At 45.2% G+C, this 25,889-nt stretch overlaps 1 protein-coding gene and 1 pseudogene across 2 annotated transcripts in view; both read left to right on the plus strand.

Moving 5' to 3' along the window:
- The first annotated feature begins 1,966 nt into the window (after positions 1-1,966).
- LOC135395905 (uncharacterized) lies at positions 1,967-3,422 on the plus strand (annotated as a pseudogene).
- An 18,203-nt stretch (positions 3,423-21,625) lies between these two features.
- LOC135394615 (putative polypeptide N-acetylgalactosaminyltransferase 10) overlaps positions 21,626-25,889 on the plus strand; it is a 211,154-nt gene continuing 206,890 nt past the window's right edge. The window contains exon 1 of one of the 2 annotated variants that reach the window (XM_064625446.1): positions 21,626-21,854. The gene's annotated coding sequence lies outside the window, so the exon portion shown is untranslated. The remainder of the gene's footprint in view (positions 21,855-25,889) is intronic. The other variant, XM_064625444.1, reaches the window with a different exon arrangement.

Raw genomic sequence — 25,889 nt, forward strand, 5'->3', positions numbered from 1 at the left:
GTTGTTAAACTCGCTTCTTGGGCAAGAGAAGCGGCGCGACGCGTGCAAGTCAACAAGAGATACGTGTGTGAGATACGCCCGTGCATCGCGAGCCAGTTATCGCTTCTTTGGATCGAGAAAAATCTACGTATGCATGCGAAAGTAGTAGCTTTTTGGCTGACGGTTTCATGGAAAATTTGAACATGAATCGTGTCGCAATCTCAAAATGTACTTGCAATATATATATATATATATATATATATATATATATATATATATATATATATATATATATATATATATATATATTGTAGTTGGGAGCGCGGGTACTTCCTTGCGCTGCATCGAAAGGAAATAATTCTTAGTAGTTGTTAGTGGCATTGGCAGTGGCATTGTTGAGTCTATGGTTTCCATTTGTACTTGACTCACTTGTTGTTCATGTTGTATATTCTTGGGTTTCTTTTTCTTTTCAATTAATATTTTCTGCTCAAAGTTACATTGCACGAATCATATTGTGTATTGTCGTCACGTGTGTATTGCGTGTATGTACTTTACTGCCGTTGTGCCGAGTATCCTCTTGGGGGTGTGCCCTCGTCAAGCAGCAGTCTTGCTGCTTTTAGGCCATCCCTTGTACATAGCCAGTGTAAGTTACATTCCCATCTCGTGAATAAATTCAATTCAATTCAATTGGTACATTTTTATACACACACTAAATAGGCTTCAAATTCAGGGCCGAAGTTCTGTACTCAAACGTACGTATATATATATATATGTATATGGCTTGAATATGCGGCTTAATATGCGGCTTGAATATGCGGCTTGAATATGCGTCAAGCGTCTGGGATCCGCACCATGCTAACCTCATCTGCCTTCTTGAGTCCGTTCAAAACCGCGCCACTCGTTTCATCCTTTCAGACTATTCCTATCCTTCTAGCATATCATCACTTAAGTCTTCTCTGGACCTTCCGCCTCTCGTAACTCGCAGAAGTTTCTTCCGTCTTTCCCTTTTTCACAAATTTTATTCCAGCCCATCTATACGACCATCTTTCATCACAGCCGCACCTTACATCTCAGGCCGATTAGACCACCCATATAAGGTTGAACCAATCACTTGTCACACTTCCCACTTTTTGTATTATTTTTTTCCACATACGATTGCCGATTGGAATGACCTTCCTCAGTCCTTAGTCACCTCGCCTAACCATCAAACTTTCCGTAGAAACTTGGCATCATATCTACACATTTAGTGAGAAAGCATTATTTCATCTCTTGTATGTGTGTGAATTTTGTTATTACCTTAACTATTTTGTGCAGTGTATGTGCTGTTTCATGTACTAATGTTGCATATATTGTACGTATCCCCCTCATGTATCGCCCTAAGGGCTCTTTGAGGTATTTACATAAATAAATATATATATATATATATATATATATATATATATAAACAAGTGTTATATATATATTCCTTCCTTGGTCCAGACAATTCCTTGGTTTATCAGATTGCTGTTGCGGTAGGTGTCATAACTGGAGGCTGCTACTACTTTTGTCGCAATCTCTATATGTCGCAGATAATGATACTGGAGAATGTATTTAAAGCTCAAGTGAACAAGGATGGTCGTTGTGTGCTTACCTGTATTGAACACGCACCTCAATGTACCTTGGTCTCTGAACATAAAAAACAACAGCTGGAAGTCCTAGTTCACTTAGATCCAAATGGATTCGACCTATCGGAACATAGTGGGGGAAGGGAATGCTTACCGTTCTTGACAATTGAAGGCCCATAGGGGACGGTGCCATACCAGAACGATTCCGAGTACATCGCATCTTTATCTTCAGGAAACCCATGGAAGGGTGCGTTTTTTTATTCTACCCGGGTAACCCCCGAGTTACGCACCACGTGACCCGAGTGAGATGTCACGTGACCTGTGGTTAGGCACTCCCATTTAGAAATTTTCGCCCATTACGAGTTACGCCCGTCTCAGCGAACATGGCGGCAGAGGCAGACGACGTTTTTGACGAGGACATATTTGTAGAAGTTGCGGCACTTGTGCTGCTTGACGCATTTGACGAAGGGGAAGATGGTGACGAAGGAAGAAAAAGGTATGCATCCAACGAAACAACAGTCGTGCTAAAGCCACTGAAATATGCAATCGAATGGCAATGGTGAAGGTGACAATCAGCGCTATGCGCAGTATTTGCTGACTTGGTTTTGCTTTATGCACGTTACGGCCGAACGATTCCGAAGGTCGCCCACTATGCCGAAGAAACAGTGCAAGCCATGAGGGGAAGACACCTTCAAGTCGCACTTTCGACTCCACAGGTCAACTGTAGAGAAGATGGCAACGCTGTTGGCCCCAGCATTATAATCTGCAACTATTCGCCCCGGACGGCCCACGATTCCCGCCATGAAGCAGCTTCTTGTTGTTATCTGGTCACTGGCGAATTTGGAATCCTTTAGGCAAGTGTATCTGCACGTTACATGGCCTGAGAAGCGAAATACTGCTCAGTTGAGGAATTCTAATGCGATCCTGCTGTTCATACCACACATTTTTAGTAGTGCCCACTTCGAACAGCAACAGATTAGTATCCTGTCTGTCTAGTGCGAATGCCTCGCCTTGTCTTACCCCAGCTGTTACATGACACTATCATTCACTTGCAGGAGTGTTGGGGACCGCTTCGGTGTTGCAAAGTCTACGGTCTTCCATTGTGTTCGGAGGGTTGGTTCGGCTCTCTTGGACATGGCACGTCTCTTCGTTGCCTGGCCTAGCAACTGTCACGATGCGTTGCCCATCATACTTGGCTTCCAGGGTAAATCTCGGTTTCCTAAGGTCCTGGGAGCAATTGACGGGTCGCGTATAGAAATTGTTGCACCTAAGGAGAACGCTTCCTCGTACGTCAACAGGAAGGGTTTTCACTCTGTGGTGCTACAGGCAGTTTGTTATCATGAGATGCGGTTCCTGCACTGTTCAGTTGGTGAGGCAGGCTCAGTGCATGATGCACGCGTGCTTCGCCGTTCTGAGGTGTATGGAATGCTCAACTCAGATAACTTCCCACTGGACAGTTATCTAGTGGGAGGTGCCGCCTATCCCATTGGCCCACATCTCTTGACGCCATACAGAGACAATGGTCACTTGACAGCCAAGGAAAGGAGGTACAATGTGCATCTTTCTAGGGCAAGGGTAACTATCGAGAGGGCATTCGGACTGCTGAAGGGTCGGTTCCGAAGGCTCTTTCGTGTGGAAACCCGACGACCAGACATAATTGTCACCATCATCATTGTGGCATGTATTTTTCATAATGCTTGCCTGATGTGGGGTGACACATTTGAGGAGCCACCGGTTGCTGACAGGCAGGATGAGAGGAGTGTCCCAGAGGACGAAACCCCTGCCGACGTAAGGAGGATTGCCATCCAGAAACGCGAGGATATTGCAAATTCCTTGTAATCGTTTGCTCCATGGCCGTTTTTCATGCGTTTCAACTTGATTAGTATGTAAAGGGTGTCTACCAGACTTCACTGACCCTTCCTGGCTTTTGCTGACAATTGGAACAAAACTCCCTGACCATCAGGCATGATGTAACGTTTTACAACCAACGCCGTTCACAAAGCTAAGCAATTTACTGAAAGCAAGCAAAGGATGGTTTCGCTGACACTTTCTGCCTCAACTGTACTTTGCCATTATTCAGTTGACCTTTTTTGGCGTCAGTGTTGTGCTCATCTCCAGGAAACACTAATGCAAAAGGCGCATCAGACACCCGCAGATCAGGATGCTGCAGTGAGTGAAAGCTTGTGATCTTCCCTGACTTTCCCGGCCATTTTCATTTTCCTTTTAATTCTCGGTTGATAGACATCCTGTAGATTCCGTGTACTACTTTTTTACCAATGTACAAGCTTTTCACTATTCACTAGCGTTTATTTACTGTACAGTCATGAAAACCATCCAGAACTGTATCCATTGCAAGCATGGCCATTATTTGCACATTGTTGTGTACATAGCGCAATGCGACTGCAGGTTGCATTAAATAAATATGACAAAGACAAGTGGAAATGTCATTTTTGCTTTCTGTTTTCCTCTTTTTCTTTTTTTGCAAATGCACATCAGTCTTTGGTACATTACCCTGTGCTTCTTGTTTGCCAGAAGTCATTTGTCAGCAGGGCAAATGCTTAACGCATTAACTTTTGGGCATATTCATTTGCACTTTCTTCATTTCAAGGTACTCTCTGAACAGCTGATTGAAGGTCCCCAGCTGTTCAACCCTCTCATTTTCCAACATTAAGCGTTCTCCAGCATAGCGTACGTTGTTTTTTTATGTTCGACTCTTCTTGCGAGGTGGAGAGACTTCACTACGTGGGGTTTCTGATGTTTGTTCTTGGTCCTCAACGAGGTGGAGTCCACTAGATGTTTTGAGCCAAAGCGGGTGGCTGTATCTCGGGCTTCTTCCCAAGAACATCGTGCATAATACTCCAATACTCCCACTTTTGACTGTGTGAAAGTAAAAAGCAGGTGTTGGCCTGAAATCAACCTGACTTTATGAAGGAACCTTGAAAAACCCAACAGACCTTCCATTCCCACTCTTGTTTTTGCTGTCTGCCACTGTTTTGTAGGTTTTCTTAAGATTTTTCCACTTGTCAGAGCACTGGGTGGAAGCCAGCGTGTATCCCTTTTCCGCAAGCAAGGCTGAAGCCCTGAGGTAGAACATAAGAACTTTTGCATCTGTAACATTTCTGGATTGACACTACACCCCTTCTCCAAACGTTTGCGCGGCTTAAAGCACAGCTGAGTTCATGTGGTGCACTTACTTAGACCAAAAGGCCTTCGTGAACTTCATTGTGCCACTCCTCTCTTCCTCCTCTTGGCAGAGGCTTAGAAAGAACCTTACTGCCTTATCAGGCCACAGGACGCCGTTTAGTCGGCTTGTGTTGTTTTCAGCAGTTTGGGATGGGGAGATGCTCGGCCCATTCGTGCAGGGTTCTCCAAACTCATGTGGTTGCGCAGCAACTACCTCTTGTTGAAGAGGGACCACCTTGGGCGCTGTCAAAATACGTTAAAGAAGCTGAGCAAGCCATTCATGATCTTCAGCTGCAAAGAAGTTTGCAGACGCTTGTCAGCACATGATTCATGTTCTGCTCAGCCGACATTTCTCGTGCAACACCTAAGCACGGTTTGAATACGTGCCCATATATTCGTTACGACCCTCTAGAATGCGTGCTTAACTACCACCGAGAAACGCAGACGACCATGTGTAGCTGACAGCACGGCTTGCTTCTCGACCGCGCATAAAGCAGACGGCTTACCGTTTGACACGACAGCGACGAGACCGTGGACGATACTGATACGTTCCACGAGGTCTTGTATTCCAAAGCTGGGGACATCGCAGTATGGGCGCTTCAGTGCCTGCACCGCCTGCATGCTCGGAGTCCGAAAGTTAAAAGACGCAGGACTCTCACTTGAATCGTGTGACGTCATAACCCTTTGCTACCCACCTGCTGAGCTGGGTCAGTGAGAGTAGGTACCCAGAGTAACCCTCGAGCGACGAGAGTTGAATTTTCGCCGGTAGGTTATGACGTCACTTCCTTCACCCTCGATTTTTCGCCCAGTAAGGGTTACCCCCGAGTTACCCGGGTAGAATAAAAAAACGCACCCAAAGTTAAAAGCGATAACGAAGCACGACTTCGCGCCTCCTAGGGGCTATAGGCTCTCCCGGGTTAGGATTAGGGGCTAGGATCGTAAAAGGATTTGGCATGGTTATTGCTTCTATGTTCCTCCTGATTAATTCGAAGACGATTATTGCGGTTTTTCACAAGGGTCTAGGACATCTCGCTGCACGGACATCTCGGTGCGCAGACATTTCGGTCATTTCGGTGTCTCCACGGTCTCCACCTTTTTGGCATATAGTACCTTTCCGGTGGCCGATTTTCATCAGCGTGGGTTTTACTTGTGTTCTTCGTGGCAGCACGTATACCTAACATAGGATGCAATTTTTCTTTTCTTTTCTTTCAATCTTTTCTTTTGTTTTCTTCTTCTTTTCATTCTTGACAACGACGGATTTGAGAAGCTTTACGCGCGAGGTGCTGCCAATACACTGAATGCTCGCGATACTTTGCAACATAATTTTGTAGGAGCTGTATAGTTTTTATAAATACTTTCCCATTCATCATTAAGTTATCTGTTGTTCTTTTCGCGTGCTCCATAATAAGGATAATAATAATTTACTAATGAACGCCGCGAAACAACTGTGGCTATGAGCGCTCAACAGACGTGGACAGATGGAGAGAGGACAGTAGGAAGGAGTGGGAGACAGAGGGGTTAGTACGCGTCATGGGTCGACTTCAGGGGGGAACTGTGCCGACATTAGTCTGCCGGACAACCCAGGGAAAACCCAGACAGCACAGACGGTGCGGGGATTCGAACCCGCTACCACGGGAGCTGGTGGAATATGCTTTTGACGGAACGTTGCGATATTACTTGTCTTTCCCTGGTTGCATGCTACATCGTCGCAGAAAGACCTGCGTCACAGTATTGACAATACTAAATTGGAATACAGTCCGATTCTTATTCGGTCGTCGTTAGAATGCACTTTTTTTCCCGCGTGTGTCTAATATTCTTGTATGTGTCCGCCTGAGAAGCTATTTTGTTTTTGCCTCTTACTCATCTATAGGATAGCCTTTGCAAGATAACGTAGCGTTGACAGTCACTTGGACACAATATTTATTTAGAACTTAGCTATATGATACGAAGGGAAAATTAGAGGAGAAGTGAAAGAGAAAAGCTTGCCTGCGGCGCAGTGTTCGAACGAAAGAAAAAAAACAAATACAGAGGGACACGATGAGCAGAACCCCGAAAATGACTCCTGATCTCTTTTTACTCCTGAAATGTCTCAAATGTACCATTTCTTAAAAGAGAAATGTATATTCGTGTCTCTGCATCTTTCTGTATCGCGTGGTCGTTGGCTTCGTCGTCCGAAATGTCATCATTTCCCAGAAAGAAGGAACGATGACATTCTTCTTCAGACGAAAGTTATTGAGCTCCTCAGCAGTTCGGTAACTTTAGAATCGTCAAACACTTGATATCCCAACGTAAACATTGACCTTGTGGTCACCCTGCCATGTGGTATGTGTCATAACATCGCATATTTAGAGTAGGCTTCGTAGGATTGCTAAAGGGTACGTATATTTATCGCCAGTTGCACATAGGAGGTCGAATTTCAGAACAAGTGAGTGTCTGGACCACGCCAAATATTCAGCATTTTCTTTAGGTGTCCGTCACGGTCGCGGTCACGTTTCTTCGCGCGGAGTTTATGGATATTTGTTCCGTCATTGCAAATTGGAAAAAATAATTCTAACATCACCTCATTTTGAAAGCAGTGTTGATCCAATGTTCTATCTTTCGCCTCGTTGCCTATACCTGAGACCCCTGCCCCTTCACCTACCTTGTCCATGTCGCAGTTCTTCACATCGGAAATAGTCAAAACCGCACTAAAATTGGGAGGTGATTTGAGATCCAATCCCGTTGCCTATGCCATCTGCGGGTTTTTCGCGAACGATTTCACAAGCATATTGTCCCGGTTCTCGACGAAGTCGTCCCAGGGCGCATGATCAGTCGTGCCTCCACCAGGCAGGCGAATCGCTTAGAGAGAGAGAGAGACAGAGTGGACAGCGGTCTTTCTGCGGACGGACGTAGTTTGCTCCGACACTAAAGTAATTCATTATGGCTTCTTTTTTATTCGTGTCGTATCTATGAACTGGCTTTACAGTGGCTTTACACTATAGGTGCCACTAAGCATGAGCAGCCGTGGAGCACTGGTCTCCTTTTTTTATTTATATTACCCCGAGGGCCCTTACGGGCATTACATGGGGGGTGGGAAAAAACAGTTAACAGCCATATTTGTGGCAATTATGAACTTCATAATTTCCACAAAAATGGCCTACGCACACGTTTCAGCACATCAGGGGGATGAACGATGCCACTCGGGACTACGGTTGGCGGGAGCGTGCTATGTGGTGAAGTTCATTTTTAAGAGTGTACTGCGTCTCCATTTTTATATGTTTAAATTGTAAATACACAAATACAAGTTATAAAACTTTAAAATGTGTTTTGTGATCTCTTACGATCTTATGATCTTAAAATGTTAAGCGTTATCTCTCACATGTACAACTCAGCGTTGTGCTAGGTTTGCAACTATGGTTTACAAGCAGAACGCTGTTATTTTACGCCATCAACATTTACCGCCTGTCTGCTTGACCTCTAACGTTTCGTTTGTGTGCCAATACTCTATTCATGGCCATTGCCACGTTTCCCCTTGCCATTGTGCAAATGCACGTATTCTGTTACAAACACCCCTATATGTAAATGCCAGCTTCTTGTTACAGAATCGGATATGTTGTTTACAGTGAAGCCCCCTAGTGACGTCAATCACAACAGTGACTTCACACAGCAGACGCGCGCACTCATTAGACATCACGTGATGGGATAAAAAGGAGCCAGATTAATATTAGATGCGTTGAACCGAAGAAGTGCCGGTCGCTGGGCTCAGGATCTACACGGTCATGGGCGAAATCGAGACAGCCATCGTTACAGCTGTCGTTAATTATCCTTGTTTCAGCAAAAATAGAAATACAATGCAAACAGACACTGGTAATCATTTCATTTTATCTTTTCTTACAACCAACCTACCAACGCTGGTAATTTACGAAGTGGCTGAGAGTCATTTCGATATTTGTGTCCACAACCGTTGTGTTTAAATCAACGCCGTATATATTTTGAAAATGTCGGAACTATAGATATTTTTAGGCTACCAAATTTCATCGATGTTTATCGACACTCTGTTTCAGACATTGATATTTATTGGTATTGCGCGAAGAGTAATTTTAAGACCGAAGCGAATAGTTATATAACCAACCCCAACACATATGCAACTCTTATGCAGATATAAGCAGCAGATCTACGTAATATTATATGGATACAGATCTTCGTATGAAGCAGCACTCGCGTTTTTTTTCTGTTACGAGATTAGCTTCGGAACTATTGGAAGATGCAGATATTTATCACGAAAGAGGCATTTTTTTTTTTTTCATTGGGGCAGGGAGGGGTCTGTTTATGGGAGTAGCCGAATTTTTCGTGCGACGAATTCAGTCTCTCCCTATTATTATTATTTTTTTCGCCAACCAACCAAAAACAATATACCAGAGGCATACCCGAGCGGATTAAAGCGTCCCGCTCATTGGTGGTAGCAGCCAAGGTCGTGCTGAAGACTGCCAGTTCGATTCAAAATTTGAATATAGAATTTCATATTCGGAATCGGAGTCAGATGTGCAACTACTGAATTCAACTGATTGGGAATAGCGAATTTCCCCATTCATTATCGTTAGCTTATTTGTTGTTGTTGTAATTGAGAATAGCGTCGTGCAACTACAGTTCGTTTCAGTAATCAAAAAATTCGAATGTACTGTCACAATTTCATTCAATTTCATTACTTCACTCAATGTCTATTTGCGAGTACTCATTCAGTTGCAATGTATTGTGGTGTACGGTGAAACGGTATCGTGTTGTTGTGTTGCACGTATGTGTGCGCGTTTTGCATGTATTTGCGGTAATTTGCCACTCTACGGTAATTGCTATTTCTCTGCCTCTCTTTATGTGCACCGACACCAATGCCCTTGTGGCTGTTCTTGGGCACGAATGAATCAATAAATCAATATTCGCACGGCCCTAATATTTACCCATATTCGAAATTCCGGTACTTTTGCACCTCTATAGTGCACACCGAATGAGCATCCACTTATGCGTTATGGTAGGGAATACAATAAAAACAGGTATTTTTCTTCGTTTAAGTTTTTCCGCACAGATAAGCACACTCTCGAGAGCACAGGTGTTGTCCAAGGCCCTCAACGGTTCCAGAAATGACGGCATTCGGAAGCTTAGTTGGCTGTTTTTGACGTCACTCAAACATGGGATTTCATACGACGTCGGTATATGTCTGGACCGTGTAACGTCTGGACCACCAATATCGCTTTGATCAAGAAGTTTGGTAGTGTTGACGCTACATATCAAATATTTTTATTTTTTGTTGTTGTTGTTGTTCAAATTCCGAACGGCATGCCCCACTCGGGTAGGTACGATTCGTCAAGGGCAGAATATGCCGACATTGATCTGAAAATCCAATTGGGATGGCAGATGGTAGTGGCTAAACTTGGTAAACTTAGTAAAGTGGCTAAACTTGGCTAAAAGTGGTAAACTTGTCCCGGTCCTGACTCTTGACCGTCAGTTGTCTACGTCTCTTGAACGTCCCCTGGGCTGCACAAAGCTTCCGATATCATCAAGTGAAGTTTCAAATAGAGAACGAAACAATAGTGGCTACGAGCGGAGCCGTGTACAGATGGAGAGAGGGCAGCAGGAAGGGGTATAAGGAACGGGCGGCTTAGTATGCGTCCTGGGCCGACTTCATGAGGAACTGTGCCCACATTCTTCTGGAAAATCTGCCAGAAAACCCGTGGAAAACCTCAGACAGCTCATACGGTGCTGGGATTCAAACCCACGTCACCTCCCAGTCTCGGCGTGTAACTGCGCCACGGATCTGGTATAGTCAACTTTATACTGTCATGTTATAGGTACATGTATATCGGCATGTTATTATGCCCGGCAGCACGTTCGGAACGCATATCATGAAACCAAAGTATAGCAAGGCCTTTTTCGAAAGACGCACGGTCGGCATCCTATATAGTCTTCTGCGGCGAACGCAATCAGAATGTGGATTGCACAAGAAAACGGTAGTCCCCCGCAGCCCAATGCTAGCTCTCGCTTCGTCTCGAGGGGCCGTGCTTCGTTTATGTTGCTCGGTTCCACGGTACAAAAAGCTGTGGTCCACGCATAGGACTTCGACATTCTCGATTGCGAAATCCCCGATCTCGAAATTTACGTTCTCGAAACAAGGACAAGGAAACAAGGGGAATGCTCGATTGCTTCGTAAGATGATATGCCGCATTTAAAAACACGACACTCAAATTTACAGGTTTTCGATGCATAATGTAAAACCCCGAGACTAGGGAACACGAAAGGACAGACACAAACACGAAGTCTCACGAAGTTTCGATGTCTGTCCAATACACTTTAACGAACGAAAGCCACATTTTAGCGGTTGTTAGGCTTAGTAGAGCGGACACGAAGGAGCAACTTGTTGGTTAGTTTATTATATGGGTTACATTGTTTGGTTACTGTTCCGTCCCCGCAAGAAAAGTATAAAGAAAATAAGTTTTTTGTGTCAAACGGTGCTATAGCGTAGCGTTGCCCAGCTGCCCCCAACCGCATGGCCGTAAAAACGAGCCTAAACTAACCTAACCTCTGAAAACTAACCTACGTTCCCACCAGGGACGACTTCTGCGGGGCCGTTTTTTCCGGGGTCGATTTTTCCGCATCCCGTGTGTTTTGATGGCGTTCCGTCCCCTTTGGCCAAAAATAAAGTTGAAGTGAACCGGACAGCTGGGCCTCTTTAACGAATATTTCATTGGGTATCGTTCTTTGGGCAACTCCAATAGAGTGCAAAGACGCGTCCTGTTTGGCAGTGTAAACAAGCAGGTGATAATCCGATGCGTACGATACATTAGTACCGCGGACTTAACGATCAATCCCAATGTCACCCCTTAGAAGGGTCACTGACTGCAGATCAGTGAAGTTACTAAGTGCCCGTAAGCCTTGTGTTTTCTGAAAAAAGAATATGTTGAGCAGCTGGACCCTGAACTTTATCTCCCGCGAGGTTATATGAGGACAGCTACACGTCAGCAAGTCATCTCTAAGCCCCGCGCTGGACACGCAGACTCAAGAAAGGTAATCCGCTGTCTCAAGCCGTCAACGTTGGAGGGCAAATTTGTCACGACTCCTTAGACCCACTGGTGCCACCCAAGTGTTAACCCTGGATAACAGCACACAGAAAAGCATGGGTTCATCAGTCGCGACCTTCGTATACCCCAAACGCGGGGACACTTGCTTCAAAATCATCCGTGTCAATCAATCATGGAGCGACGAACCTTGAGACGCATCCAAGGACACTTGTCCACATGCAGTTGGACGACCGATAAGTTAAGACAATGTTTCGATATACCACGCCTTTTCTGGCTATACAAGAACCTCTTCAAGATCTTGCTAGTGGATTGTACATTTTCTGCCTTCTTTCGTATCTCTTCGGCTGATGGACAGTCACTTGACCAAGGCGGCCTCCTGCACAAGTAGTGCACTGTGTCATCTTGATTGCGCCTTATCTATCTCCCTTTTCTACTTTTTCCCCCAGCTTGTAGTACTATACGTTTGTTCAGTGATAAACACTGTGTCCAGCGTAAATACGGCTCTGTTTCCGCGAAGAAGAAAAAGAAGAACATTGTCAAGGACTCGTAAGCTTCCGTTACCTCTTGTTGTTGCATTTCACTATGGCGGGCTAGCCCGCCATAATTTCACAAGTATGCTGTAAGAGTGTTGTGCAGATTGGTTGTTTGAAGGCATGTGCTTTTCGCTAAGGAAATCGAGACTTTTTTATGGCATGGCAAAATATGCAGGGTCTTTGAAAGGGGGGCAGAGGGGATAATGCAAAGGAGAATATACGGAGACGATGCTGCATTCGTGTCTTGGTGCAGACAGAAGCCACTAGATGTACCGAGGTCTCCTCTTGTGTCTAACAGGTCTTTGCTGTTGATAGGAAGAGCCCCAAGGACGAGGGGACCAATATGAGCGTTAGCAACTTCCACGTATAGCGAAGTACTTTACCATACTGAAAAAAATTGCATACACGCGGGCGAGCTCGTGGACAATATTCATGCCGACGAAGCCTGAGCTTGGGCACAACGGCAACAGGACGTAACGTAACGTAGCACAACACGAGCTCAATTTTTCCGTTTACTATTCTGCAATTTTAGGATCTACTGACCCGAATCCTGAAACAGGAATGTGTGAGTTTCGTGAAAATTGGTTGATAAAAATTAGGGATGGGCCAACCGAACCCGCGAATACTCGATTCCTATAGGCAGGGATTCGGGATACGGGAATCCGAATCCCAGTACCCAGAATGGCGAATCGAATCTTTCGAATATACCAACCACGTTTGTTTGTTTCAATTTAAAATTGGCGCCTCCGGAGCCCATCGGAAGCCTGATTGGCCGACGGGTTGTTTGTTTGTTTACATTGCTCCGGACCGAAAGAGTTCAAGCAGGAACTGTCATTACATGCATAAAGGCAACACGGTTTTGCTCTCGATTATCTCTTAGTTTTACGGAAGAAATTCAGACTAGAGAGTTTATCTATTTCCTATAGTCTATGAACAACATGTGAAATAAATCATATTTAGGAAGAGGTAATACGGGTATGTTTCCTCGTTGAAAGTGAACTATTTTATTTTAGTGAATTTGTTTTTCATAAAACAAAGATATCTGATTCTGCTTCAAAACACTTTTCCGTAGAGGTGTTTTTTTTTATTCGGATTCGGAAAATACCGGATTCGTCTCATCTCTAATAAAAATAGTCCATACACCAGAGGAACACATACATTTAATCGGCGTCTAAAATATGCACTGGTGTCGCAACAATGGAAAACAGACAATATGACGTGTCGGAACTTATGCAAGTTTAATAATCAGATCAAGTTGTCTCTTTTTAATTGTTGTGACACCAGTGTATATTTTAGACGTCGAGTGTAAGCTGGTAGAGTCACATGCGAGTGCTGTCTATCTCTGTGTTTTTACTCTTTTAATCCAGGTGCTAGAGGATCAAGCGTACCTTCCACTTTTACGAGCGATACGTAGGCTTCCGTGTCATCGAAAAAGCTCGGTAAAATGCTGCGGTCCTTCGTGTGTTTGGTAAATGTGCAAATCAAATGGGCGTACTTGGTCATCTGCTTGTACTGCGTTTGATACTGTAAAGCTGCATGTCACGGTCAGTGTGGAACGCTATGCGGCGTATCCTGCGCAGTGCAACTCACTGCGTCGTCCATATTGTATTTCCATATTCATAACATAACATGCAGCTTTTGATTGATTGATACTGCCATGCATAGATTCGTCTACCCAAAGTGCTGGAATTCCGTACTTTCGGGTTATGACATTAGCGGAGGACTGTCTGGGCTTCGAGACGACAGGAACTCTTCCGATTGTGCCACTCTTTCTATGGTCCATAACCATAAGTAGTTACACTTGGATTTAAAGTGAGGACAGCGTTGACATTAACAAAGAGTTGAAGCTGATCGGGGTATTTCAGCATGATGTCGCCTATGGGATCACTGACGGGATCGGAGTAATTGTGTTTTCTTGTAAATTCGGTGTTCACAGTATTTCCTCCAGTCGCGGGTAAGTTCTCAAAAAATGTAATAAAGTGAAGTTACAGTTAGCCTACAAAAACAGTAACTGAGTTACAGTTACAGTTACTCTGTTTGAAAAAGCTGAATAAATGGAACTCAAAAGCTTGTTTTAGCACTTGTACTGTCCATGCATGGTCATATACCGATAGATGATTTCCAGTGGGCATCACGGCGTGAGCTAGTGCAAGGCCATCTTGGCTGCCTGTGAGGTGACAAGATTAGTGAAATTCCTAGCAGGGAAAAGAGGTGGGGTATTTGATTTTTTTTTAAAATTTCGCGTTAGCGCCGCGAAGCAACTGTGGCGGTGAGCGGCGTACACAGACGTAGGCAGATGGAGAGAGGACAGCAGGACGGAGTGGGGGACGGGGGTTAGTCTGTGTCTTGGGACGACTTCAGGGAGAACTGTGCCGACATGCGTCTGGAAAGTCTTCGGAAAACCCCAGCACAGCCGGTGCCAGGATTCGAACCCGTGTCACTTCCCAGTCTCGGCGTGGACATGCGCTATTTGAAGCCTCGACAAGACGATGCCAGAGAACTACCGCGCGGAAAATATCGCAATATGTGAGTAGCTTAGTTACAGTTACATTTTACAGATGCTATTAACAAAAAGCGGTAACAAGTTACACCTACAGGCTACTTTTGTAGAAACGTATGAATAAGTTGCTGTAAGTATCACTCTAAAAAAAAAGGTGTACTTTAACTCCTTTCCCTTGCCACATATACCATTCCCTTTTGGAGAGTACAATTACTCTCAAAAAGCAGTCTCCTCACTCCCTTCTGACCCTTTAACTCCCTACTGGAAAGTAATATTACTCTCCAGTAGGGAGTTAAAGGGTCTCCTCACTCTCACTCTGGGAGTGAGGAAACTCCTTTTTCACAGTAATTGTACTCTCCAAAACGGAGCGATATGTGTGACGAGGAAAAGGAGTTAAAGTACACACTTTTTTTAAGAGTGTATAGTCGTGTTCAACTTAGGAACGAAGGGGAAAAAAATGTAGTACGTCAACTACATACGCCGTTGGAGATAAGGAGACGCAACAGCGCGCCAGGAGAAATACCGCAGCGCCACCAAGCAGCGTATGTGTGTCATGCAGGGATATGAACTGAAACTGAACCCGAACCGAAAGCCGCTAAAAACCCGTATTTTTCGCTGAACCGGAACTGAACCGAAATAAATTGAGGTGGTTACCGGTTCGCGAAACGGTTCAGACATAACGTGCGTTGTGAACGATTGGAACTACGATTGGAATTGAACCACGTTGCTAAACAAATTTGAAACCGAAACTGAAAATAATAAAACTGCAACCTCAAGTGCACGAGGTATTTGCTCCTCGCAGCTACTGCGTTCATTCAGTTGTGTTAGCTTTGAGGTCGTCCTTCTGGCAGTTGTAGGCTTCGTTGTACGCGAGTTTTGTCGTCCAGCACCCCCAGGTTTTCATTTTGGGCTGTGAAAATAACGGCTAGTCCCAGAGGAGGATGCAACAGCAGTAACAAAAGTACATTTGTGTTGTTTGAGAATCGTAAGGATGTGCTTGCTTTTAACCCATGCAATCTGCTCAAAATTCACTTTCCTGAAGCGGTTCGAAGGGGCTTAAACCGTTTTTACTGCGCACCTTTTACGTATAGCCCGAAACCGAAACCTTGGCGAGTCAGCGTCGTCTGACGACAGCTCACAAAAAATTGTGTATGAGGCAGATGGCTCAAGGTAGACGAAATCTTCCTGGATGTATCAATTTGATATCTATTTTACTAGTGTTAAATGGATAAGAATTCCCCTTCGAGGTATCTCCATTTTGTGAGTGATTCAACAAAGTGAAACGAACGCATGAAATGCGACATGAACGATGTAGAAAAGTACGCCCGATCCCCTAAAAAAGAGAGAGAAGAAAACGTTAGGTTCAGCATTAGTTGTACACCCTCTCCCCTCCCCAACTACGCGCTTCGCAAAAAAATAAAAAATGAAGCGAGTGTCTGGATTCGCCCTGGTAATGCGCACACCGAAAATTTAATCGCACTATAATCTACCAGCCAAGACATATTTCTCGCAAGTTGAACAATTCCTCATGGCACTACGGGATCTTAAAAATGCATGAGGATCGAGTCCCACAGAGGCTGGAGAGTGTCGCGCCTTCTTAATCTCACGAATTTTGAGCTCCAGTAAGGAGCGCTTGTTGTTTCTTTTTTGCGCGTGTATCTTGTTTGTCTTAGTGGGATGTAAAAAAAAAAATAATAATAAGTGAAAACCAAGAACCACGTGCATTCGTGTCTGCTCTCCTTTCGACATGGCGCATAACTGGTTCTACACTGAAGGGCTACCGGGGCCAGGAAATAGTGTTGCCTCTGCACGATGACCGGTCCGGAAAACCCTCTGCAGTGTAAAGCAGAAGGACCAGCAGACACGCTGCCCAAACCAGTTTTTGGGCGTGCAGGTAAACAAACCCGCACGTGCGTTTCTGCAATAGAAATCAAGGTGCCAGCTCTCTTCCCTTTCGCCGACGGTTGAAGAGGGGAGAAACCCCGACAATTTCTCACGCTGTGACGTTGTTATGACGCCAATGAATGCCGGCTATGACGTCATCAGCAGGAACCGTGAAATACACCAGACGCCCGCGCGGGTTCGTCGCACCGAAGACACGGCAAGGCCAGTAGTACGCGCGCAAATCTGTGTCGCCGCGGCATATCAGCGGAAAGAAGTGTGCTATAATTGTCCCGCGATAAATAAAATACGACTAGTGCGCGCCGCCTCTGAAATAGCCAAGAACTTTGGTGGTTAAGAAAAGAAAAAAGGAAAATGAAGGGGATGTGAAAGGAGACAAACCAAATGGACGAATATATGGGCTACACAGAACACAATGGCGATCAAAGTTCTCGGTTTATGCGTCGAGGCAACTGAATGACGGCATGATCCTGGTCAACCTACAGATCAGTTTATCCCACCACACGGTGGTACTGTGAGTGACATACGCAGAAGCAGCAGTATAGTGTAGTGTTTACCGGCCCTGGATGGAGACGACCTGAACAACCTACGATGGCAAAAACCATAGTAGGGATTTGTGGGCGCCCTCGACGGGTGTACCTCGAAATAAAGTGATCGAAATCCCCGTTGCAAAATGAGCTACCGTAAATAAATGTTGTTGGGAAACTGAACTGCCAACATCGAACTTAGACTAGCATAAATATGTAACCACCGAACAGTGGTGGTGGTGGTGGTGGTGGTGAAAGGGTTCGCCAAACTTGGACTAACCTAACAATAAACTAACCAACGTGCTGTTCCGTCGTGTCCGCCCTGCTAAGCCTAACGGCCGCTAAAATTTGGCTTTTGTTTGCGAAAACAATCTTGTACAGACACGGGAAAACCCGTGAATTCGATTGGTTAAGTAGTGATGTCGTGATTTTAAACATCGCATATCATGCTTACAAAGCAGTCAAGCATTCTTCTTGATTTTCCTTGTTTCGAGAACGTGTATTTCGAGATCAGGGGTATCGTAACCGGGAATGTCCAAGTCCTCCTTCCTCGACCACCACTTTGGCGCTATGCGTAGCCGACAATGTTCTTTCCTGCAGCACCAAGCCTGCTGATATACCGATAATACAACAATTCGTTTTCTTTTGATTTACATATTTTCTCACACACTTCTTATAACGGTACCTCTTGTTAGGGGCTGCAACTTTAGGGGTTAACCCGTTGCAACCTTAACGCAATTGTAACAAAGACACCACCCCACCTACTTTCCAAACACCTACACCACTTCGTCTAACACGACCTCATCCTTGCGATTCAGTATAAACGGCTACACGCTAACATATTAGTTGCATTAAGAGTGACGATCCCTTGGTCTGCATTGGTCACTATTCGGATAAATTTGGACGCTGTAATTCTTCTGTCAAAGAAAGAAAATGTACTCCCTCTGAGGCACGCTTCAAGTGTGGAATTATTTATTCGCAGAGCTTGCCCATACTACCGCAGAACAGAGGTTGTTAACAGCAGACCGCCCGGAGGCCTGAGGTGGAACATTCGCTTCCTATTCACGGCCGGCAATGGGGAAGCAACGTATAGCGCACTTGTTTCCTTCATGCTCTGCATGATCTGCTTATTCCAAACTCATCAAATGTTGCCTCACGTGAGAACTGTTGACTCGTTGCACAAACGGGCGCCAGCTGTAGTGCCGTGCGAATACTCGAATTTTTAGAATATGGAAGCGAATACTTGTATGTTCGATTCGAATCGAATAGAATCGAATCGAATGCCTCTTCTGTACCGAATATGCCCGAATAGTTGCCGCGCAAAAAGCCACGCAAGAACAAACATTTAAGCTACAGCGAAACCGCCAAAGACACTATGCATTAGTAGACTCCTCCTATCCCTTTCCTTTAGCCAAAAAGAGGTAGCGCAGAACTCTGTTTCGTCCTCGAATGCTTCGTCGTCGAATGCGCCACGTTCTGAATGCATACTGACAGATATTTTGCGCTTGTATACCGCTGCAAATTATAAATATCTGTTCTCTGCTAACGTTTCCTGTACGTTTACACTTTATTTCCCCTCAACCTATGCGTGCAAACCGTTTCATTTTGCAGCTATTCGCTTCGTATTCGCTTCGGTTGTACAGTTATTCGTTTCGTATTCGAATATCCAAGCCAGCTATTCGCGTCGTATTCGCTTCGGTTTTCAAACCACTATTCGCACGGGTCTAGCCAGCTGCTTCGGAGATCGCAATCAAAGCTAGCAAGCGCACATGTAGGGCAAAAAAGAAGCCGGAACTCAATGGCTGCGCGTAACGCGTGTGGATACTTAGTTACACATACACACGGCACTCGTTGTGTGTACGTGTCTCTTATCTACGTCCAGTTTTTCGCGCTGTTTTTTCTATGGTCATTTTCGTGTGATGTTTGGCAGCAGACTAATGACATTCAATGTGAATGCCATTAGCTGGGAAAGACATTTCCGGAGTGACAGGCGCGGGCGCGGATCTATAGGAAGTGCGTCCGGACGTCCTGACCCCCTTCTCAATTTCTGTCTTCACATACTGCTTCAGTTGATCTTATAGGTTGTGCATGTAGCATGCTGGTCAATGCGTGGACCCTCCTCCCCCCCACCCCCCCTCAGAAAAATCCTGGGTCCGCCCCTAGACACTATTTCCGTACCGGATCCTACACAGCCGGAGCATATTCCAATATGGGAAGAATATATGGCATGTCGACAGTTTGCCTCACATTAGAAGGTACAGGCATGCTTGCAGCTGCGTCGAAGAAAAAGCTAATATGCCAGGATACCGGCATATTAGACATATCGAGTAAAAGGGCCGTAAACAGGTATACAAGGCGCGCATTTCTCACCGTTATACTATTGCAACTTAGGCAGTGAAAGCTCCTTGTAATTACTAGCGCTCAAATCGAAAAGACGCTTTGCATACGGTTGAAATATTCACTGCACTCTCTCGATCGCTTTTTACCTCCGCCACGCGCAGTAACTTTACGTTATTTTGACGTGGCGCTTTCCTCATCAATTACGATCAAGGGCTCAACGTATTATTTTATTTCACTTGCGGAAATTGACTAGATGAATACGAGTCTTATTCTATTCAAAATCTAAACAGTTACGACCTCAAACTGGAAAAGAAATGTGTCCAATTTAGATATCACTCGCGCACTACATTTTCCGCGCAGTAGCACGTAGCACACCGCGAGCGCGAATGAATAACCGGCGCTACAATTCCCCTACAGTTACCCCAGATTGTCATGAGCTGAGCTGGCACCAGGAACACAAACGCACTGTGACCTCTTTGTAAGATAATTGCTTAGCCACTTAATTACCAACGAACCTAACTTGACGTTATCGAGCAATACAGCAAATTGTGAGGCACAGCATCGAGAGCTATATATAAAAAATAAAGACAAGGAAAAATAAAAACGCAAACCGCTTGGAAAGCCCGGTCTTAAACCAGAGTGTCAAAGTGGTGGGAACTCACTAGGTGGGTAACACATGAGAAACTGGCATGGAATACGTGCCGGAAGGGTCAAGGTACTTCGCAGGTGTTAAAGTGAATGATATTCTCGAGTGCCTTAGATATAGTACACAAGGACGATTTGTGCTGCCTTCTCTTCCACTTTTGCTCTCTGCAATGCGTTGCCACAACTTCCTTCTGTTCCTCACTCTCTTTCGTTTCAAAACATGTCGCTTTCCTTGTGAATTCCGAAATCAGGGACTGGAACCGGAACGGAACCGAAAACTGAGTGGAATCCGAATTTTTTTCAAGAACCGTAACCGGAATGTAACCGCAATTCACCATCGGCGCAATTAACCGAAACCGTAACCTGAAAAGAAAAATGTGACTTCGGTTACCGGTTCATATGAATCGGTCAAAAAAAAAAAAAAAAAAAAATACCGGCTCAACGGTTTGGTCTCCGGTAACCGTAGATATTAAAACGGCGAATCCCGTAGCCGTAACCGCATTGAGAGTTCTAACACTGAACCGTAACCGCAACCGAACCATATTCGTTTCGGTTCAGTCCTTGTCCGAAATGATATGTGGCGCCATCCATGGGCACTACCTAAAACTTCGGAAGAAGCTGTGAGTAGTTGGCTGTAGATGGCGCAACACGACGAAGTCGTGAAACGTAACCGAAACTTTCTGGCAGAGTGATCGAAACGAAAGTATGCGACATCAGTAACGTGCCATAAGCGGAATTACGCTTGTGTTTCTGCGAAAGTGGGACAAACGTTGCAGGTTGACGTCGATTTGCATCTGACATTGGTAGACGAGAGACAAGTACGTGAAACATTGCCTATATTTTGTGTTAGCCATGACCGAAATTATCTTGGTACACACGCACTTGACATATGCTTTTGCCACTAATCTCGAATTTTGACAAAATAGCAACACCCTCGATTCATACGGAGTTTGCTTCGACATATCATATTAATATCTGACTTCCTACACCACGACGGAATGCAAAATATTCTTAGAGGCGTTTCCCACAAATATTACACATTTCCTTCAATGAGTAACAGCAACTTTAGAAATTCCTGTGGGACTATTTGTCTTCCTGCTTTCGTAGTAGACGAGATACCTTTTTGTCGCCTCAAATGTAAAATGATGTTACCCTGTCAAATCTACCCAAAATCTGTTCCAAATATTGTTCCTCATTTAAGGTACGCAAAATTTTCCTTCTGCTCATCCAATTTCTTCATTTACGATCTCCTTATGCCGTTCTATGATCGCCGCTGCAACCACCTATACACAGCGCCCGTCTCAAGTTCCAACATTACTTGATAGATGACGCCCCACTCACGACTCTTGACGTCATCGAGCCACGTGCGTTTGTGCTGCTCCGCTCTTTGCCTCCGCTTTTGGAGTACGCCTCGCCGTAGTGTTCGTTCTGGCTGTTCTCTTTGGTGGATCTGTGCCGTCAAACATCTGTTTCTAGCGCTAAATATGTGCAGAACTTCGTCGTTGTGTGCAGCATAACAGTGGTGTGTTGGTCGACCTTCGGATACCGTCTGTGATACTGGTTCAAAGCTCACCATGGATTCGTGGCACTAGCTGGTAGGTGGTGGCATTTTTCCGATCGTGCTCTCTGGTTGCGCATGTTATTCGGCGGGTGTTTTGAAACCCCGGCGACACGCCGCTGTTGTGAATGTATCGATTTCTTCCTTTGCGTTTTCTACGGACGTGGGGTGAGAGCTCGGCCGTCTTCGATTCTATACACGAGCAAGGTGGTGTACATAGTTCAACCGGTTTCAAAGATTGCCTGCGCGTAGGAGCTGGTCGTAGAAACCGGAAAAACAGTGATATCGTCTATAAAAAGATTTTCCTCTACAGTTTGAGGCTGATGAGTATACAGCACGTAGAGGAGGGCGTGCTAGACGGTGAATGACTTCTAGGATCGAAACTGGTCTGGGATTGTGTCCGACATTGAGCATAAAGAGGCCCATGAACTGTTTTATGCGTGGCTGCCATTAAATATTACCGATCGCTGATGACTGATGCCGATAGATGTGCGTCTGACGAGGTTTCACTGCGTAGTTAAACTCCTACAACGGTTGGAGTAAAGGAACATCCGCTACTATTCATTGGAACGTCTATATCAGTGGCCCTCACTGCTGTTTACCATATGGCGAACGGCACTGGATATCATAAGGATAAGATAACAATGGCAGTATTGGTTCATGCTTGCTATATCTTTGCCGGTTGATACCTTCATCCACGTGCACGTCCTTTTAGTCCATGGAACATTATTCGAGCGCATGTCAGCCTCAAAATGTCAGGCTGCTCTGCACAACATTTCTTTGCAATCGGTCATTGAAGATATTTCACAATATGTGCAGAAGCAAAGAAGTCATTGTTTCTTTCGTCTTCACACACTGTTCGCAGTCTTTCAGAGCAAACATAAATCCAAAAACGGCGCTCTATGGTCTCAGTCGCTTTTGCGCCAAAAACCTCCAATTATCATCATAAATCCAAAAACGTTGTTTTCCACGAGCGCAGACAACTGACACCATCGCAGAAACCTGTGCATTCCAAGAACGTTCTTCGTCTGCACGCTGATTAATCACGTTATCTATACTCGCAGTATTCTACCCTATGGGAGAATCTGCCTATATTTGCGGTTCCCGAATAACAGCAGGAAATAACCAGATTTAAAACGAAATTACACCCTGCGCAACGGTTTCTTTCTGATACCGCCTATTTGCGTCAAGCATTCGAGCATGTCGCATTCTTTTCTTCAAACTATGTTGGCTGACGCAGGCGTTTCAAGCAGATACTTTCCCAATCTCGTGCTCGGCTGACCTGAACTCTCCCGGCTGAAGTAATCCAATAAACCTCCCCATGCGCTGCTTTGTTTGTGGATCGGCTCCCCGATCCCGTTGCAATAATGAATACCGATACTCGCCTTTAAATCTGGGCTTCTCTGTCCGGGACGAACATTGCATCCGCCTCTCCGCGTACGGTCTTCGGTGGATGAGTCCGTGATATTTCCACGTACTATAGCTAGGGAGTGACTTTTTCGGATTAAACCCGATTCCGCCCGGTTATTCCCCCCGAACTGACCTCCGACCAATTCGGGTTAAACCCGATTTCTCCCCGAATTCCAGTCACTATGAAATCCTCAAGTGACGTTTCCACTGAAGACGAACAAAGGTCGCCACGCGTAACACATGTAAGAATGGGTCACTTACGTTCCCAGCGATACACCCATGTGTGTCCACACTGTCTATGCCTTCGGGGATTTCCGCTGGAAGGTCACGATCTCGCAAAAAAAAGAAAAAAAAAAGAGAGATTAGGAAATGACTTAATAGACAAGAGGAGAAACAAAAACACCCGACAACCCCCGAAGGTACAATTATCGCCCGATTTCTCCCTGAATTACAGATTTAAAAATAGCGCCCGATTTTTACCCCCCGAATCTGAGAAAGGCATTTAACCCGAAAAAGTCACTCCCTAATTATAGCTCCAAGGTCGCGGGTTCGTACGCCGCCGGGGACGCTAGCAACTTCGAGACATGGTATAGTACGATAATGTGGTACGTGTGATATGCCACGCACGCAAGAGAAAAGCTGCCATGCTCTTTATGGAGTGAGTAATAAGCGAAGCATAAGACAAAGCCGGAATATTTTCAGAAGTAGTATATCTTCCAGCGCTTTGTGCTCTGTATTCATTTTCTGACACGGTGGTTTACCATCAAACAGTCTCTCTGAACTGAAACGCCTCCTAGATAACAGAATGCCTGAGCACTCTTTTGATAACGTCACGCACCAGAGAGGGCTTAATCGCTTCGCGGGTCCAACTTAACGACACGAGACAGCTGAACGAGTCGTTCAGGCTAACGAAACGAGCAACTTTATCGATGCTTTGCTGTGGCCACAATCTGTGCTCCTCGTGAAGCTCCCTCGTTGTGGCTATTTTGCACGTTACGTGCGCTCACGTGTTGTGATGTCACCGCCATGAGCGAAGAGCAGGATGCCCGCGAGGCTGCATTTTCTCCGACCAATAGGACTGTTTTATTTGTTCCGATATATCGCATTCTCGCGCGCTCGTGCATGCTCGTTCTGTTTCAGTGTTCGTTCATCTTCATCTTCTTCGTCCAGTCTCATTATATGGCTCGCTAGTCGTGTAAAAATAATGAACAAAAAAGTATGTCACTGTATGTATAATCGTCGAGCAATACACAATAATTGTAAATCGTATTCTTGCCACGGCGATGGTGTCGGGTGAGAATGGTATTAAGTATGACACGAGAAGTAGTGTGTGCCCAGTTCTAGGGCACATTGGGAGTCCGAGGCGAGAAAAGGAAGACGTAGTGGTATCAGTATAGTACCAGACAGTATAGTACCAGAAGAAGAAAAAGGATCACGGCCATTATCTCATTGGTAGAAGAAGAAGAAAAAGGAAGATCGAGGCTGCCCTTTCTCCTCAGCGTAAACACTTATTTTATTACCTCTATGTAAATTTTTCCTTCAGGCATGGAAGTACAACGCGCAGCCTTCGGGCTTCATCAACAGCAGACTTAAAATAAATTTGGAGTGCAATAAAGCGTTTTTTTTTATTGAGCTTGAACAGAACGTTATTGAACTTTTTTAAAATTCCGTGTTCAATTCAAAATTATCTACCTCAGGACATATACAGAATGCTCTGCTGTTCACATTCATTACGACATCAACACAATGTCTGCAATCTACTCTAAAAGAGAAGAATTCGAAAACTACTATAGGCATCCAATTCGCACTTAGTTGTGCATCACAACACCCGTAGCTATCAAGGCGGTGTGAAGTACGGTCGCAACGATGCGGACAGCGTTTTTTTGGCGGACTTAACAACCTTACAAAATCTGTCTCGTCCAGTTGAAAGGCATCCTGACGCCATCGAGTCCATGAGGCACGGTTAGCCGTGCTTGTGTGATCGTCCGAGCGAAGATTCCTTGCGCCATCTTTCTTTGGCAGCTTCAAAGTCAGCGAGTCGTTAGGAAAAACGAAACGAGGGACCTTGTCGACGCTTTGCTCTGGTCACATTCTCTGCTCCTCGTTTAGCTTCCTCGTGGTGGCTATCGTGCTCGTTACGAGCCCTTACTTACCCTTACGTGTTGCGATGTCACCGCACTGAATGCAACACACGTCAACAGCGATGGCAGGGCCACGTGCGTTACGTCAGTTGAACGAGTGCTGAGACCTTGTGTTGTCTAGGTGGTGTTGACTGGAACCACCAGGGATTTCCTTACGCCCCCCCCCCCCCTGAAATTCCTGAGATGCCCAATACAGCTCGACTATCGATCCGTTAGAATCGAGCATCCTGTGCTGTACATGACATTCCGCTTTGTAGGGCTTGGATGACAAGTTCAGAGCCATGCAAATAACCGTGATGCAGTTTGGAACGAACTTTTGCAACCCCTTCAACCCGGATATAAAATGAAGCACAAGTTGCATAGCAATCACCACCGCTCTTACATCTCATTTTACCAGCGGCATGGTGGTAGCAAGGTCGTGCTGAAGACTGGGAGGTGGTGAGTTCGAATCCATCCACCGGCAGTGCTGTCTGAGGTTTTCCCTGGGTTTTCCGCAGACTTTACAGACGAATGTCGGCACA

The sequence above is a fragment of the Ornithodoros turicata genome, chromosome 5 (genome assembly GCF_037126465.1).
Source record: "Ornithodoros turicata isolate Travis chromosome 5, ASM3712646v1, whole genome shotgun sequence".
Classification (NCBI taxonomy): domain Eukaryota; kingdom Metazoa; phylum Arthropoda; class Arachnida; order Ixodida; family Argasidae; genus Ornithodoros; species Ornithodoros turicata.